This window comes from Nannospalax galili, unplaced genomic scaffold (genome assembly GCF_000622305.1).
Source record: "Nannospalax galili isolate Female #2095 unplaced genomic scaffold, S.galili_v1.0 scaffold1217, whole genome shotgun sequence".
NCBI classification, from domain to species: Eukaryota; Metazoa; Chordata; class Mammalia; order Rodentia; family Spalacidae; genus Nannospalax; species Nannospalax galili.
Genome location: NW_008339068.1, coordinates 787,453 through 800,700, shown reverse-complemented (window position 1 = coordinate 800,700; position 13,248 = coordinate 787,453). Strand labels below are relative to the sequence as shown.

Here is a 13,248-nt window from a genome sequence, read left to right as displayed (position 1 = left end):
GAATGTCACCGGGTCCCACCTCAAGATGAAGAGCTACAGGCAATCAATGGATGCTGAGGGAGGGAGAATCAGTTTTCTCCAGGGACTAGTTCCCTGGAAGGTTATCTAGTCCTCAGTGGCCAGCCCTAAACACAAGTACACACGAGAACCATCAGTGCATCATATATGCATATTTACATATGTAAGTATGTATAATAATAATAAAAGAAGAGGGTAAGAAATTGAGAGGGAATGAGGGGACATGGGAGGAGTTGGTGGGGGACTTGGAGAGATGGAAATAATGCAAATATAATACCCATGCATGCAATTCTCAAAAATTTTAAAAATATGACCTACCAATTTCATATTTTCCACCAACTTGGGGAGCAGAAACCTTCATGGGATTCACACCCTGCTTAGGTGCTGCCGTTGTGGGAGCCTGAGCAGCAGCTGCTGCTGTCTTCATGGATGCCTGTTTAGCCTGTTTGGCTTCCTTGGCAGCCCGGATAGCTCGCTTGGAGTGAGCCTTCCTAGCTCCTCTTAGTCATTATATTAGCAAGTGATGCCCCAGTGATGGCCAGTTGGAGTTTGACTGCACTTCGGGTTCTTTTCTTTTTAATTTCTTCCCATTGTCCTCTTCTGTGCTTTCTTCTGTAGAGGACACTCCATTTTATCTGCAGAGGCGTCCTCTTAGAAAGGAACACAGACGGGTATTTTGTGCTAAGAAACTGGAAAAACCTTCCCATTGGACTTGTCAGTACCTTCTGGGTAGACCTTGCACCGGTTAAAACTGCACAGTTTGACCTCTGTCATAGTTTACTTCCTATTACTATGATAAACACCATAACCAAAAGCAACTTGGGGAAGAAAAGGTTTATTTGGCTTACAGCTTACAGTCCATCATCAAGGGAAGGCAGGGCAGGAACTCATGGCACAGACCATGGAGGTATGATCCTTACTGGCTTGCTCCTCTGGCCTGTGCTCAAGGGAGCTCCAGGTATGTGGCTTTTGTGAGTCATCACCTGTTCTGGGGTGGGCTTTTGGTGGTGTGCCTGTCTTTGAGTCATCTGTGCACCTGTTTATTTTCATCTTATGTGTATGCATGTATTGCCTGCATGTAGGTAAGTGCACCTGAAAGAGAGTGGCCCTCAGACCCCCTCCCTAACCTCTGAGAGAAAAAAAACTACCCTCCACCTGACTCTGGAAATCCCCTCCATTGTTCAAACCTTTTCCTGGTATCTGTTTATGATTTCTATGGAAATGGTCTGGGGCAGAAGAGATAGAACGTTCTGCCCCAGGTGAGCTAGCCAATGACAGTATACTTTATACATCTGTGTATGGTCTCTATGGGAATAATATGGGGCAGAAGAGAAAGAATGTTCTGCCCCGGGTAAGACAGCCAATGGCTGTATAGGTAAAGTCTCTGGAAATCAGCCCTAGATTGTTCCAATCATTTCCTGGTTATTCTGTGTGTAGTTTCTATGGACAGCCCCTGCTTTGTGGTTTTTGTGGGTTTTCTGCTTAAAAGCTCTGCGTTTTCATTGTTTGAGGTTGCAGCACAGCTCCTGAGACTGTCTGTGTCCCCAACTGGTTGGTTCCAATAAAGTGCTCCTTTTTACTGAGACTCAGTGTCCGAGTGGTCAATTTAGGGAATTTTATGGACCCTTAACACACCCATGCTGTGCAATGCCCATGGAGGACAGAAGAGACTGTTGAATCCCCTGGAACTGGCATTACAGACAGTTGTTAGCTGCCATGTGGGTGCTGGGATTTGAACCCAGGTCTTTGCAAGAATAGCGTTCTTAACCACTGAGCTATCTCTCCAGCCCCTCAGCCTGCTTTCTTATACAACACAGGACCACCTGTCCAGGCATGGTGTGGCTTGCCCAGGCACATGGTACTACCCATAGTGCATCCTCCCACATCACTCAACAATCAAGAAAATGTCCTATAGACATGGCCACAGGCCATCCAATGAGGTAATTCCTCAATTGAGATTCCCTCTATCTAGGTGTGTCAAGTTGACAACTGAAGCTATGGAGCACAATACCTCCATCTTTCCCCTCCCACTCCTTCCTGGAACCCCCAGTTCCTCCCTCACTCCTCCTAGGCACCCCCACGCTATGTTTCAGTTTGGTTTTCTTTATGATTTCTCAGACTTTGAGTGTTGAGATTTTTGAACTGTGGATTTCTATTTTTCACCAAATTTGAAAACTTCTGGACCATTTCTTAAAATATTTTTGTACCACTCTGTGATAGTTAATATCAATTGTCAATTTGATGAGGTCTAGAATCACCTAGGAGATAGAAATCTGGGCATGCCTATTGGGGATTATCTTGATAAGGTTAATTGAGGTGGACAGACCTGCTCATTATGGGTAGAACTATTCTCTGGGTTGGGATCCTAGACTGTATGTAAAGGAGAAAGCAAAGGGGTTGTATGGATGGTTCGGCCGTTAGGAGCCCTACTGGTGTTACAGAAGTCTGAAGTTTGGTTTTCAGCACCCACATGGCAGCTCAGAAGAGCTTCTAACTCTAGTTCCAAAGTATCTGATGCCCTCTTCTGGCCTCTTCAGGCTCTTGCACACATGTGGTGCACATAAACTCACGCAGATTCACACACATACAAATAAATTTGAAAAACAAGTATTTTGCTGGGCGTGGTGGTACACACCTTTAATCCCAGCACTCGGGAGGCAGAGGCAGGTGGATCTCTGTGAGTTTAAGGCCAGCCTGGTCTACATAGTGAGTTCCAGGACAGCTGGGGCTACAGGGAGACCCTGTCTCAAAAAGACCAAAAACACAAAAACAAAACAAAACAAAAAACCAAGAATTTTTAAAACTGAGCCAAGAACAAACATTCATCAATCTCCACTTTCTCTAAATTAATTAATTAATTTTGGAAACAAGGTCTCATTATGTAGCCCTGGCTGGCCTGGAACTCACTATGTAGACCAGGTGGGTCTTGAAGTCACAGGAATCTATCTGCCTCTGCCTCCTAAGTGCTGGGACTAAAGGTCTGCACCACCATGTCGGTTTTTATAACACTTTTATTACATTTATTTGATTGTGTGCACATGTGACACACATTTCAAAAGATTGAAATCATAAGGAGTATGTCCCATCAGAGTGGCTTTAAACTAAATATCAAAAATAGACTATCAAAAGGGGGGCAGGAGTGGTGGCACCTGCTTTGAATCCCAGCACTTGGGAGGCAGAGGCAGGAGTATTTCTGTGAAATTGACAGTCTGGTCTATGTAGTGAGTTCCATGCTCACTGTGGCTATAGGAAAACTTTTTCTCAAAAAAACAAAACAAAGCAAAACAAAACACCCCCCCCGACAAAACCCCACCAATAATACCATACATGTAAAATTAGTACATACACTATTTTATAAGCCATGGATCAAAGAAGAAATCACAAGGGAATTTAGAAAGTACTTTAAATGAATGTAATACAAATACTATGGCGGGCTAGAGAGATGGCTCAGTGATTTAGAGCACCTGCTATTCTTGTAGAAGTTCCCAGTACCCGTGTCAGGTGACTCACAACCATCTGTGCTTCAGGTTCCCAGGGGACCCAGTACCCTCTTCTGGCCTCCACAGGCACTGCAAATATATTCACATATTCACACACAAACACACACATGTAATTTTTAAAAATCATATGCTATGTTTGAGATTTATCAAGACTAATAACAAAAAGATGATTTGAGATCAACATGTTCATGTGATTTCTTTGCTAAAAATCTTTAATGGACTCTAGGATGTCTAAAATGTCAAAAGCAAACGTCCATCACATACATGTTGTTATGTTGTCATTCCATTCATCTTTGAGCATGTATTAGGCAGGAGAAATATCAAGATATTTGTCATCTGCACACATCTGGAACCTTAGCACTCAGCAGATGCTAAAAAATGTTAGTTGAATTTCATTAAGAAACACTGAGCTGGGGCTGGAGAGACGGCTCAGTGGTTAAGAGTAGTGACTGCTCTTGCAGAGGACCCGGGTTTGATTTCCAGAACCCACATGGCAGCTAACAGCCATCTGTGACTCCAGTTACAGGGGATCTGATGCATTCTTCTGGCCTCCTCAGGCTTTGCACGACACAAGTGCACTTACATACATGCACGCATAACACTCATACACATAAAATAAAAATAATAGATAAAATATATAAAAAATAGATTTATTTGTGTAAAAAAAAGAGAAAGAAAAGGGGAGTTGATAGCAGGAGGAAACATCAGCATTTAGAGAGGCAGAGGTGCTGGCTGTTGAAAGCAAGTTTGAAGTCCTGACTGCAACTGGTGACCGTGAAGTTAAAGGTCAGGAGTGTGGCTGAGGTAGAGCATTTGACTGAAGATCAGAGTGTTTCTGGAACAAAGTAAGAAACATGAAAGATTTAAGACATACAGAAAACAAGTAGGAGGAGCCAGGTGTGGTGGGCACGTGCCCATGATCCCAGAACTTAGGAGGTGGAGGCAGGAGAATCAGGAGTTCAAGGTTATCCTCAGCTATGTGGTGAGCTTAGTCCCTGCATGGACCCTGATCATTTGTCTGTTTTTTAAACTTTCTTTTAGGATTTATTTATTTTTATTTTATTTTAAAATGCCCATGGAGGTCAGAAGAGGCTGTCAGATCCCCTGGGACTGGAGTTAGGGACAGTTGTTAGCTGCCATGTGTGTGCTGGGATTCAAACCCGGTCTTCTGCAAGAACAACCAGTGTTCTTAACCGCTGAGCCATCTCTCTAGCCCTATTTTTATTTTATATGTATGAGTGTTTTGCCTACATGTATGTAAGTGTACCATGTGAATGCCTAGTACCTACAGAAGCCAGAAGAGGGTGTTGGATCTCCTGAAACTGTAATTAAGGATAGATGTTAGCTGGGAACTGAACCCAGGTCCTCTGGAAGAGCAGCAAGTGCTCTTAACCGCAGAGCCATCTCTCTAGTCCCCTGCTTTTGCTGTTTTGAGGCCAAGGTATTGGTCTGTAGCCCAGGAAATTATCTTCTGTTGGCAGAGTGCTTGCCTAGCATGCACAAAGCCTGAAGTTAGGGTCCAGAACCACATAAAACCGGGCATTGTGGCCAGATACCTGCAGAAAGATTTATCGTCCTCTTTTTTTTTTTTTTTTTTTTTTTTTTTAAAAAAAAAAAAAAAAAAAAAAAAAAAAAAAAAATAGAAGGAAAGAAAAGAAAAGAAAAAGGAAGTTGAGGTCAGAAAATAAAGAGGCAAGGAGCATGAGTTAGTAAATGTATTTAATTTAATTTATTTATTTAAAAAAATTTTTGGTTATTTCATGTGTATGAGTGTTTTGCTTGCATGTATGTAAATGTACCATGTGCATGAAATGCCTGTGGTGTCAGGGCTCCTGGAACTGGAGTTTTACACAGTAATAAGGCGTCCCATGGGTGCTGGGAACCGAACCCAGGTCTTCTGTAAGAACAATCAGTGCCCTTAACCACTGAACCATCTCTCCAGCATCCTGAGTGCTTCGATTAAAGACATGTGCCATCATGCCAAGATTAATATTATTTTAAAGATTTTTATTTGTTATTAGGGTATGTGCATGTGAGTGCAGGTGCCCTTGGAAACCTTGGATGTCAGAAGAGGAAGTCAGATCCCCTGGAGCTGGAGTTATAGGAAGTTGTAAGTCACTCAACTTGAGTGTTGAGAACCCAACCTGGGTCCTCTGGAAGAACACTACACGCTCTTAACCTCTGAGCCATCTCTCTAGCCTGAGAATCTTAGACCAGTTACCACCCTGAGCAATTTCTACTTATATGTGGGATGTGGCTGCTACTGACTCATCATCAGATACTAATTTGCAGCGATGAACGTACACATAGAAAACCTGCTGGTAGAGAAGGTTCAGGAGCTCTGGGCTCTGTTTCTTTTCTTCCCTTCCTCTTGTGACTGGAGGGGGGCAGAGGGCAGCACCAAGTATGGGACAGGTCTGGGCCTCTCTGAGGGACACTGACCACAAGGTGTGGGGTCTGGGTGGGGCTCTTGATCCTCTTAAGGGTCAGGGTGTTTGGTGAGGAGGAAGGTTCTGTTGAAGACTGCAGAGTCTATGCAGGTAGTGAGAGCTGCATTCCTGTCTTCGGGATTGTTGTGCACACACTGCCTCAAGCAGAAATAGAAATAGTCAGGCAAACCTGGGGGACCCATGGCAGTAACCACCACTGGAGACCACAGGAAGTGAGCTGACTGAGGACTGCAAGCTCCCCTTGCTGGGCAGGTGGCAGCCTCGGAGACTGCTGTGCAACTGGGACCTAATTTGGCCTCTTGGGTAAACATGCTGCCTTTTCCATGCATGACCTCCAAGCAAGAATCATAGTTGTCCCTGTTCTGTAGACACTCAGGCAAAATCAGGACTCAACTCATTCAACTGTGCCCAGTGGCTCTGCAGAGAGCAGCAAGCACTTGGAGGCCCCCGCCCTGCCGGAAAGCTCAGAGTGAGAACAAGCTTCCACCTGCACTTCTTTCTTTACCAGGCAGGACATTACCTTCAAGAGGCCAGCAACAGCTCTTGGTGAATCATAGGCACTAAGCTGGGGCATGGAAGCTCACACCTCATATTGTAGCACTGGGGTGGCTGAGGCAGAAGGATTGCCTGAGCTACAGGGTGAGACATTGGTCTCAAAAAACCAAAATAGAGATGCCTTTAATTTCAACACTCAGGAGGCAGATGCCGATCTGTGAGATCAAGGCCAGCCTGGTCTACATAGCGAGTTCCAGGCCAGTTGGGGTTACAGGGAGTCCCTGCCTCAAAAAAAAAAAAAAAAAAAAAAAAAAAGCCAAACCAAAACAAACAGATAAACATGACTCATGTAGGGGGAACCTAGATTTGAACCAGGGACCTCTGTGATCTCCAGACAAATATTCTACCCCTGAGCTAGGCCTCCTGAGATGGCAATGACAGGTATGTCTAGTTAGCACCTATTAACACTGCAGGCACCTGCCATCTCCTTGTGGCTGTTCCTGGATCCTCACTGCCCTGACTCACTCCAGAGCCATGACTAGCATTGTCACTTGCCCAGGTACAGCTCCCTCTCTGCTCTCTTTCTCTCATCCTCACTCTTCCCTTCAGCTCCTGCTCCACTACCATCCAATCTCCCTACAAGGAGGGCACTGTGGGAAGAGCGTCTCAGGACTGCAGTCCTCCCTCTGCCTTTATGCTCCAGGACACTGAGGTCCAGGGAAGCCAAGGCCCTGCCCTGCCTCCCTGTCCATGAAGACGGGAACAAGAACCTGCCAGACACTATGCCTCGTGTGCTGGGTTCGCATCTGCTCTGTGAAGTTCTCACACTCTGGTTAGCATTCCCTGCATCTACCCAATGCTCATCCTTTCCTCTGGTGCCACTCTCAAAGTCCCAGAGCCTAGCCTGACAGAGAGTCCAAAAGCATCCTGGGGAGAGAACAGGAGGATGGGGAAGTAGCCCAGGGGGTGTCTAACAGGTTCAACAGAAGCTGAGGTGGGCTCTAAGCTGCTTTCTGGGGATCCAAGCCCAGATCCAGGGGTCCCCTCACTTGGGGACCTCAAATGGCTTCTCCTTCACAGGTCTGTACCTTGCAAGTCCTCATTTGTGAGCACAGATGGCCCTGGCCCTGGATGCTTATCAGCCCCAGACTGTCCTTGTAGTAATGCTCCTTCCCAGACTCTTCTCTGACTCCTCAGACTTCAAGCCTGAGGTCCTGCTCTTAAGCAGGGAATGCTGTATAGCTGCCAGAGTCAGGGCCTGAGATTAGGTCTGTGCCTGAGGCCTTAGGCTGGGAGCTCAGGTCAGGAGAGGCTTCTCACAGAAGATGGAGATGAGAAGATACCTGGGCCACAGGGGAGCACCCTGGGGCCCTCACTCCCTCCTTGTCCCCCTAGGAGAACGTGCATCTCCCACTAAGGAGCAGCCATGCTCACAGAAGCCCGTGTGCTGGAATCACAGTGTAGCACTCCAATAAAACAGATGAAGGGAAGGTTGTGAAGGGAGGGTTCCCGCTCCTGAGCCAGATAACAGGAACTTTTGCAAGGTATTCCGCAAAATCACAACCTTGCGCAGAACACTTCCACAAGACACTTGCCCAGTCACTGTCCAACCTTGTGCTGGTGCTACCCTTGTTATGGATCATCCAACATCCTTGATATTAACCCCTACAGCCCGGTTTATTGTTTTGGAACAGCTTGTGCAATCCTCCCCATTTTACCTTTTGTATTTCTCTTTATCCAGATCCCTGGAAATACTGTGTCCACAGCATGTGTATTCCATATCGAAATGTTCCAGGTTTATTCCCATAGCATATGTGAGCCTATGCCATGGCTTCCAGTTGAGAGGGGATTTTAGTTACTGGCTGGTGTCTAGGACTCTGCACAACAGAAGACTGCTACTTCTTGTGGCCTTTCACAGCATCACCAGCTGGTAGTGTCCATCTTTAAATAATGAAGTTGGGTATAGTGGCACAATGGTATAAGCCTGTAAGCCCAGCACTTGGGAAGGAGGATCAGGAGTTTAAGGTCATCCTTGGCTAGCAAGTCTGAAGTTGTGGAACTCTTGAATTCACAGCAACTGTGATTGCCTGCACAAGATCTGCACAAGACTAGGCCCATCAACATCCTGTGATGGAGAGGGGAGGGTCTCATGAGACTATTCCTCCTTGAAGATCTATATGCAATCAATATTTACTGGGGGAGAAACATTTTCTTCAGTAGTGTAGTAACTGGTAAGGTGGCCATGGTCCTATAAACACCCCCCCCCATGTACCTGCAGCAACTCTAATAAAAATTAATTGGCTCATTAAGAAAAGGCATGAGGGTTGGAGAGATGGCTCAGCAGTTAAGAGAACTGGTTGCTCTTAGGACCCAGGTTTGATTCCCAGCACCCACCACCATCCGACTCCCTCTTCTGATCTCCATGAGCATTGCACAACATGGGTGCACTTCCATACATGCATGCATGCAAAACACTCATACACATACAATCAAATAAAAATAATTTTTTTAGAGCCATGAAAGTAGAGGGGAACCAGTTAGGAAGAGAAGGGGATTCGTGGAAATGGGAGGGAGGAAAGAGAGGGTAACTGGGGTGGAGTAGGGTGAATGGGGTTTAATCAAAATACATTATATTGCTGTGTGTGGTGGTGAAAGCCTTTAGTCCCAGCACTTGGGAGGCAGGTGGAGCTCTGTGAGATTGAGGCCAGTCTGGTCTACATAGTTATTGTCAGGCTAGCTGGGACTGTCTCAAAAGCTGGGAGATCCTGCCTCAAAAACAAACAAACAAAACAAAAAAATAACAAAAAAACCAACAAAAACCAAATTACATTATATCATGTATGAAAATGTCATAAAGATTGTTCTGGATAGCTTTAGTTGTCAACTTGATGCACCTGGGTTGAGGGAGTCTCAACTGGTGAATTGCCTCTATTGAACTGGCCTATGGCCAGGTCTCTGGGGGCATCTTCTTGATTGTTGAGTGATGCGGGAAGGCCCAGCCCCCACTATGGGTGGTGCCACCTGTGGGGTAGGCCTGTGTTATATAAGAAAGCAGATTTGAGCAGGGATCAGGGAAGCAAGCCAGTAAGCAGCATTCCTCCATGGTCTGCTTCAGCTCCTGCCTCCAGGTTCCTGCCCTGAGTCCTACCTTGGGCTCCCTAATGAACTGACCTGGGAGATGTAAGCCAAATAAACCCTTTCCTCCCCAAAGTTAGTATTGGTCAGAGTATTTTGTCACGGCAATGGAGAAACAATCTAGAACCAAAATGGGTACCAGGATTATGGGGCATTTCTGTGACAGACCTGATCTTGGTGTTTTTTAGGAGGATTGTGGAAGCATTTGGAACTTTGGGCTAGAAAAGGCATTGAGTGCTTAGAGTTTGTTGTTGTGGAGCTTGGAACAGTTATGCTGAAAGAGTTGTAGATGATGGAGGCCTGGCTTGTGAAGCTTCAAAGGGAAACAGAGATTAACAAGGACTATTTGTGGAATATTTTGAATTGAGAATCTGTGGTTTCTGGTTAGCTGGGGCTGAAGAATCAGCTGTGATTAAGAGAAGACCAGAACCACTGAAGTGAAATCTTTGCTTTACTGGGACAATTGATGCTGGTTAGCCGGGGCTGAAAAATCAGCTGTAAGTAACAAGAGACCAGCATCTCCATGGTGAAATCTTCTGGGAGGTATTTCCTCAGGGTCAGCACAGAAGCTATGGTCCAGAAGGGCCCCGAGCTTCCATCTCAAGCTGAAAGCAGGACTTGGTAACATGTAAGAGTCTCTTGCGTGGTTCTGGTATTGAAAGCATAAAGGGGTCACAAAGAGAAGCTGAGGCTTGGCACCCTGAGAGGCCAGGAAAGACCATTGGTGAAAGTGCAGACTCAGTTGCTGTGAAGGCCCCAGGATTGAAGGGGTCATGGAGAGAATGAGATTTTGAATTCTGAGAGGTCAGAAGAGGCCATTGGTGAAGGTGTAGCCTCAGTTTCAGTGGAGACCCCAGCTTTTTGGAGATGCCAGGATCATGGGACAACCACCAAGGGCAGCAGCAGGTGCGGAGCGGAGCTGGTCTAGGTCTGTGAGACAAGCTGTGTGTGCTGTGGACGGCAGTCAGAGAGGTGGAGCTTCCAGAACCCTTTGGAGTCTTGAAGATCATGAGAGAATTCCAGATGTCCAGCCTTGAGCTACTTTGCTAGACTTAAGTTCTTCCCTTTGAAGTAAGACAGTACTTGTTTTGGATTTTACAGGAGCCCACAGTTAAGAGATTTTAAAAGAGACTATGGACTTTTAAGTGTTTGAATTTTTTTAAGGGCTGTAGGACTTTTAATGGTGTCCTGTCTTATGCTGTGATATTGTTAACATCATATCTTGGGGACAAGAAATGGAAAGGTTATGGTTTAATAGTGATGTGTTTTTGTGTCAAGTTGACAAGGGGTCAGTTGTGCTGGATAGCTTTAGTTGTCAACTTGACACGCCTGGGTAGAGGGGACCTCAACTGGGGAATTTCTTCCCTTCGACTGGTCTTTGGCCATGTCTGTAGGGCATCTTTTTGATTGCTGAATGATGTGGGAGGGCCCAGCCCACTGTGGGTGGTGCCACCCCTGGTCAGGTGGGCCTGTATTGTATAAGAAAGTAGGTTGAGCAGGGGACCACGCCAGTGAGCAGCATTCCTCCGTGGCCTGTGCTCCAGCTCCTTCCTCCAGCTTCCTGCCCTGAGTTCCTATCTTGGGTTCCCTGATGAACTGTGACCCAAGAGATGTAAGCCAAATAAACCCTTTCCTCCCCAAGTTTGTAGTGGTCAGAGTGTTTTGTCACCGCAATGGAGAAACAAACTAGGACAATGATTAAGCCCATTATGTATAATTAATATATAATAACACAAAAATGAAAAACAAAAGAAAAAGTTCATCTTTCTGGTTTTAAAGCAAAGAAAGACTGACTTTTGTTTTCTTCAAAAAGAAAGATCTTGTGCAGGGTTTCCAATGGCACAGGGTCTTGACTAGCACTTAGAGTAGGGGGCCCTGTGGAAGAGTCGCCTCTCTCCCAGGGCTAACAGGGTCATTGCAGGGCCTATTCCTTGGCTGAGGCGGCTCTGACTGGGCCCAGAAGGACTCTGCTTAGACTCAGGACAGCCTTGTCTGCACTGTTCCCCTTGCTTGGCAGATACACCTTGGGCAGCCCCACAGGGGCCTCTTATTAGGTACATTTGTGTCACTTGTGACCAAAACACCTGACAGAATAACTAAAAGGGGACAAGATTCATTTTGGCTTATGGTTTGGTTCAGTCATCATGGCAAGGAGGGCGGGGTGGAGCAGGCCAGTTCACATCAAGGCGGGCCAGGAAGTAGAGAGCGAGACAGGAAGTATCCAGGATAATATACTCCCAAGGACTCACTCTAGTGACCTGCTTCCTCCGGCTCAGCCCCACTGCTTAGGTTTCCAAAACCACCTAAAATAGCACCACTATCTGGGTCCAAGCATTCAGATCCTGAGCCCATGAGGAATGTTATGTATTCAAACCACGGTACTCTCACTGCCACCTATGTGCAGGAGTCTGCATTTCTGGTTTGGATGCCAAGTGTGACTGTGACCTTTTTCAGAAAATAAAGAAATATTACATACAACATTAGTGATTTCTATTATGGTAAGATAAGATAACCACCAAAGGCTCTCCCCACTCTGGTCACAGGCCATGTGTTGCCGGGCAGATTTCTGCAGTGCGTTCTGATGCTGTGGCTGCACCCCCGTACATGGCAAGCACAGGTGGAGGCATAAAATAAACATTCACAAGCCAGACTAGCCTAGAGCTCGCAGAGATCTGGATTGAGTGGGCTGTTGCCTCTACCGCTGTAGCGAGTTCCTGCTTAAGGTCCTGGATCTCCTGAGAGATGCTGGGCCGAGAGTAAGGTATGCCCCAGACTCCCTGCTGAGAATCCTGTGGTGGCTACAGATGATACCAGGCTGATTCCCACCAGGACTGCCAGGATAGCTCACTTTTTTTTGTCCTGCTGCCTTCTGTTTCTGTGGAGAGAAAATCATGTACTTTTCCTGATATGTATAGAGTTAGTCTGGGTATGAGGACGACCGGGGTGCAGGTATCTCTGACTTGTGGGGAGATACAGGTATATATTTTGGAGGAGCAAAGAATAAGAAGCCTTGCGGATAGACCAGTAACATTACAGATGGAGAAGAGGGGGCAATCAGAGGCATGGGGGCCCCAGCAGTCTGATTTATTAAGAAAAAGGGGTGGTGGAGGCAAAGGTTGTTGTACTACTGGGCTCAGGGAGCACTGGGTGTCAGTGTGATTGGTGACATTATATACTGGTAGGGGAATGAGAAATGGGCCCTGCAAAGGGGCACAGAGGAAGCAGGTAGATGCATTGAGGTTGGAGAAGCCCTTTAGGAGTGTTGGAGAGAGAGAATGCAGTCCCAGGAGAAGCTGTGGGAGGTGTTAAAACATTGGAGCTGTTTCTATTATCTGGTCCCTGGCTTGGTTTAGGGTCTCTATGGCCTTTTGGCATCGGGAATTTTGGATTTTTAAAACATTTTTATTCTGAAATGGCCTTGAGAGGTGCTGTAGTCAATGCCTGCTGCTGCAACCTGGTCAGTCCATGAATGTGGATTAGTTATTTTAAATGAGACTTGTTTGCATTTGATGGTGGGCCAGATGCCTTGGGTCTAGGTCCACCATTTATCTGGGGTGTCACAATTGGGGCTGAATGTTAACTGACTCAACTTTTCCCCTAGGAAGTCCTCCCATGTTTTTCCTCTTGCCCTGAGGTAGTTCACCCGTCAT

At 46.1% G+C, this 13,248-nt stretch overlaps 1 pseudogene; it reads right to left on the bottom strand.

The window, feature by feature from the left end:
- The window catches only part of LOC103734739, a 14,805-nt pseudogene extending 14,013 nt beyond the window's left edge, over positions 1-792 (bottom strand).
- Positions 793-13,248: the final 12,456 nt, after the last annotated feature.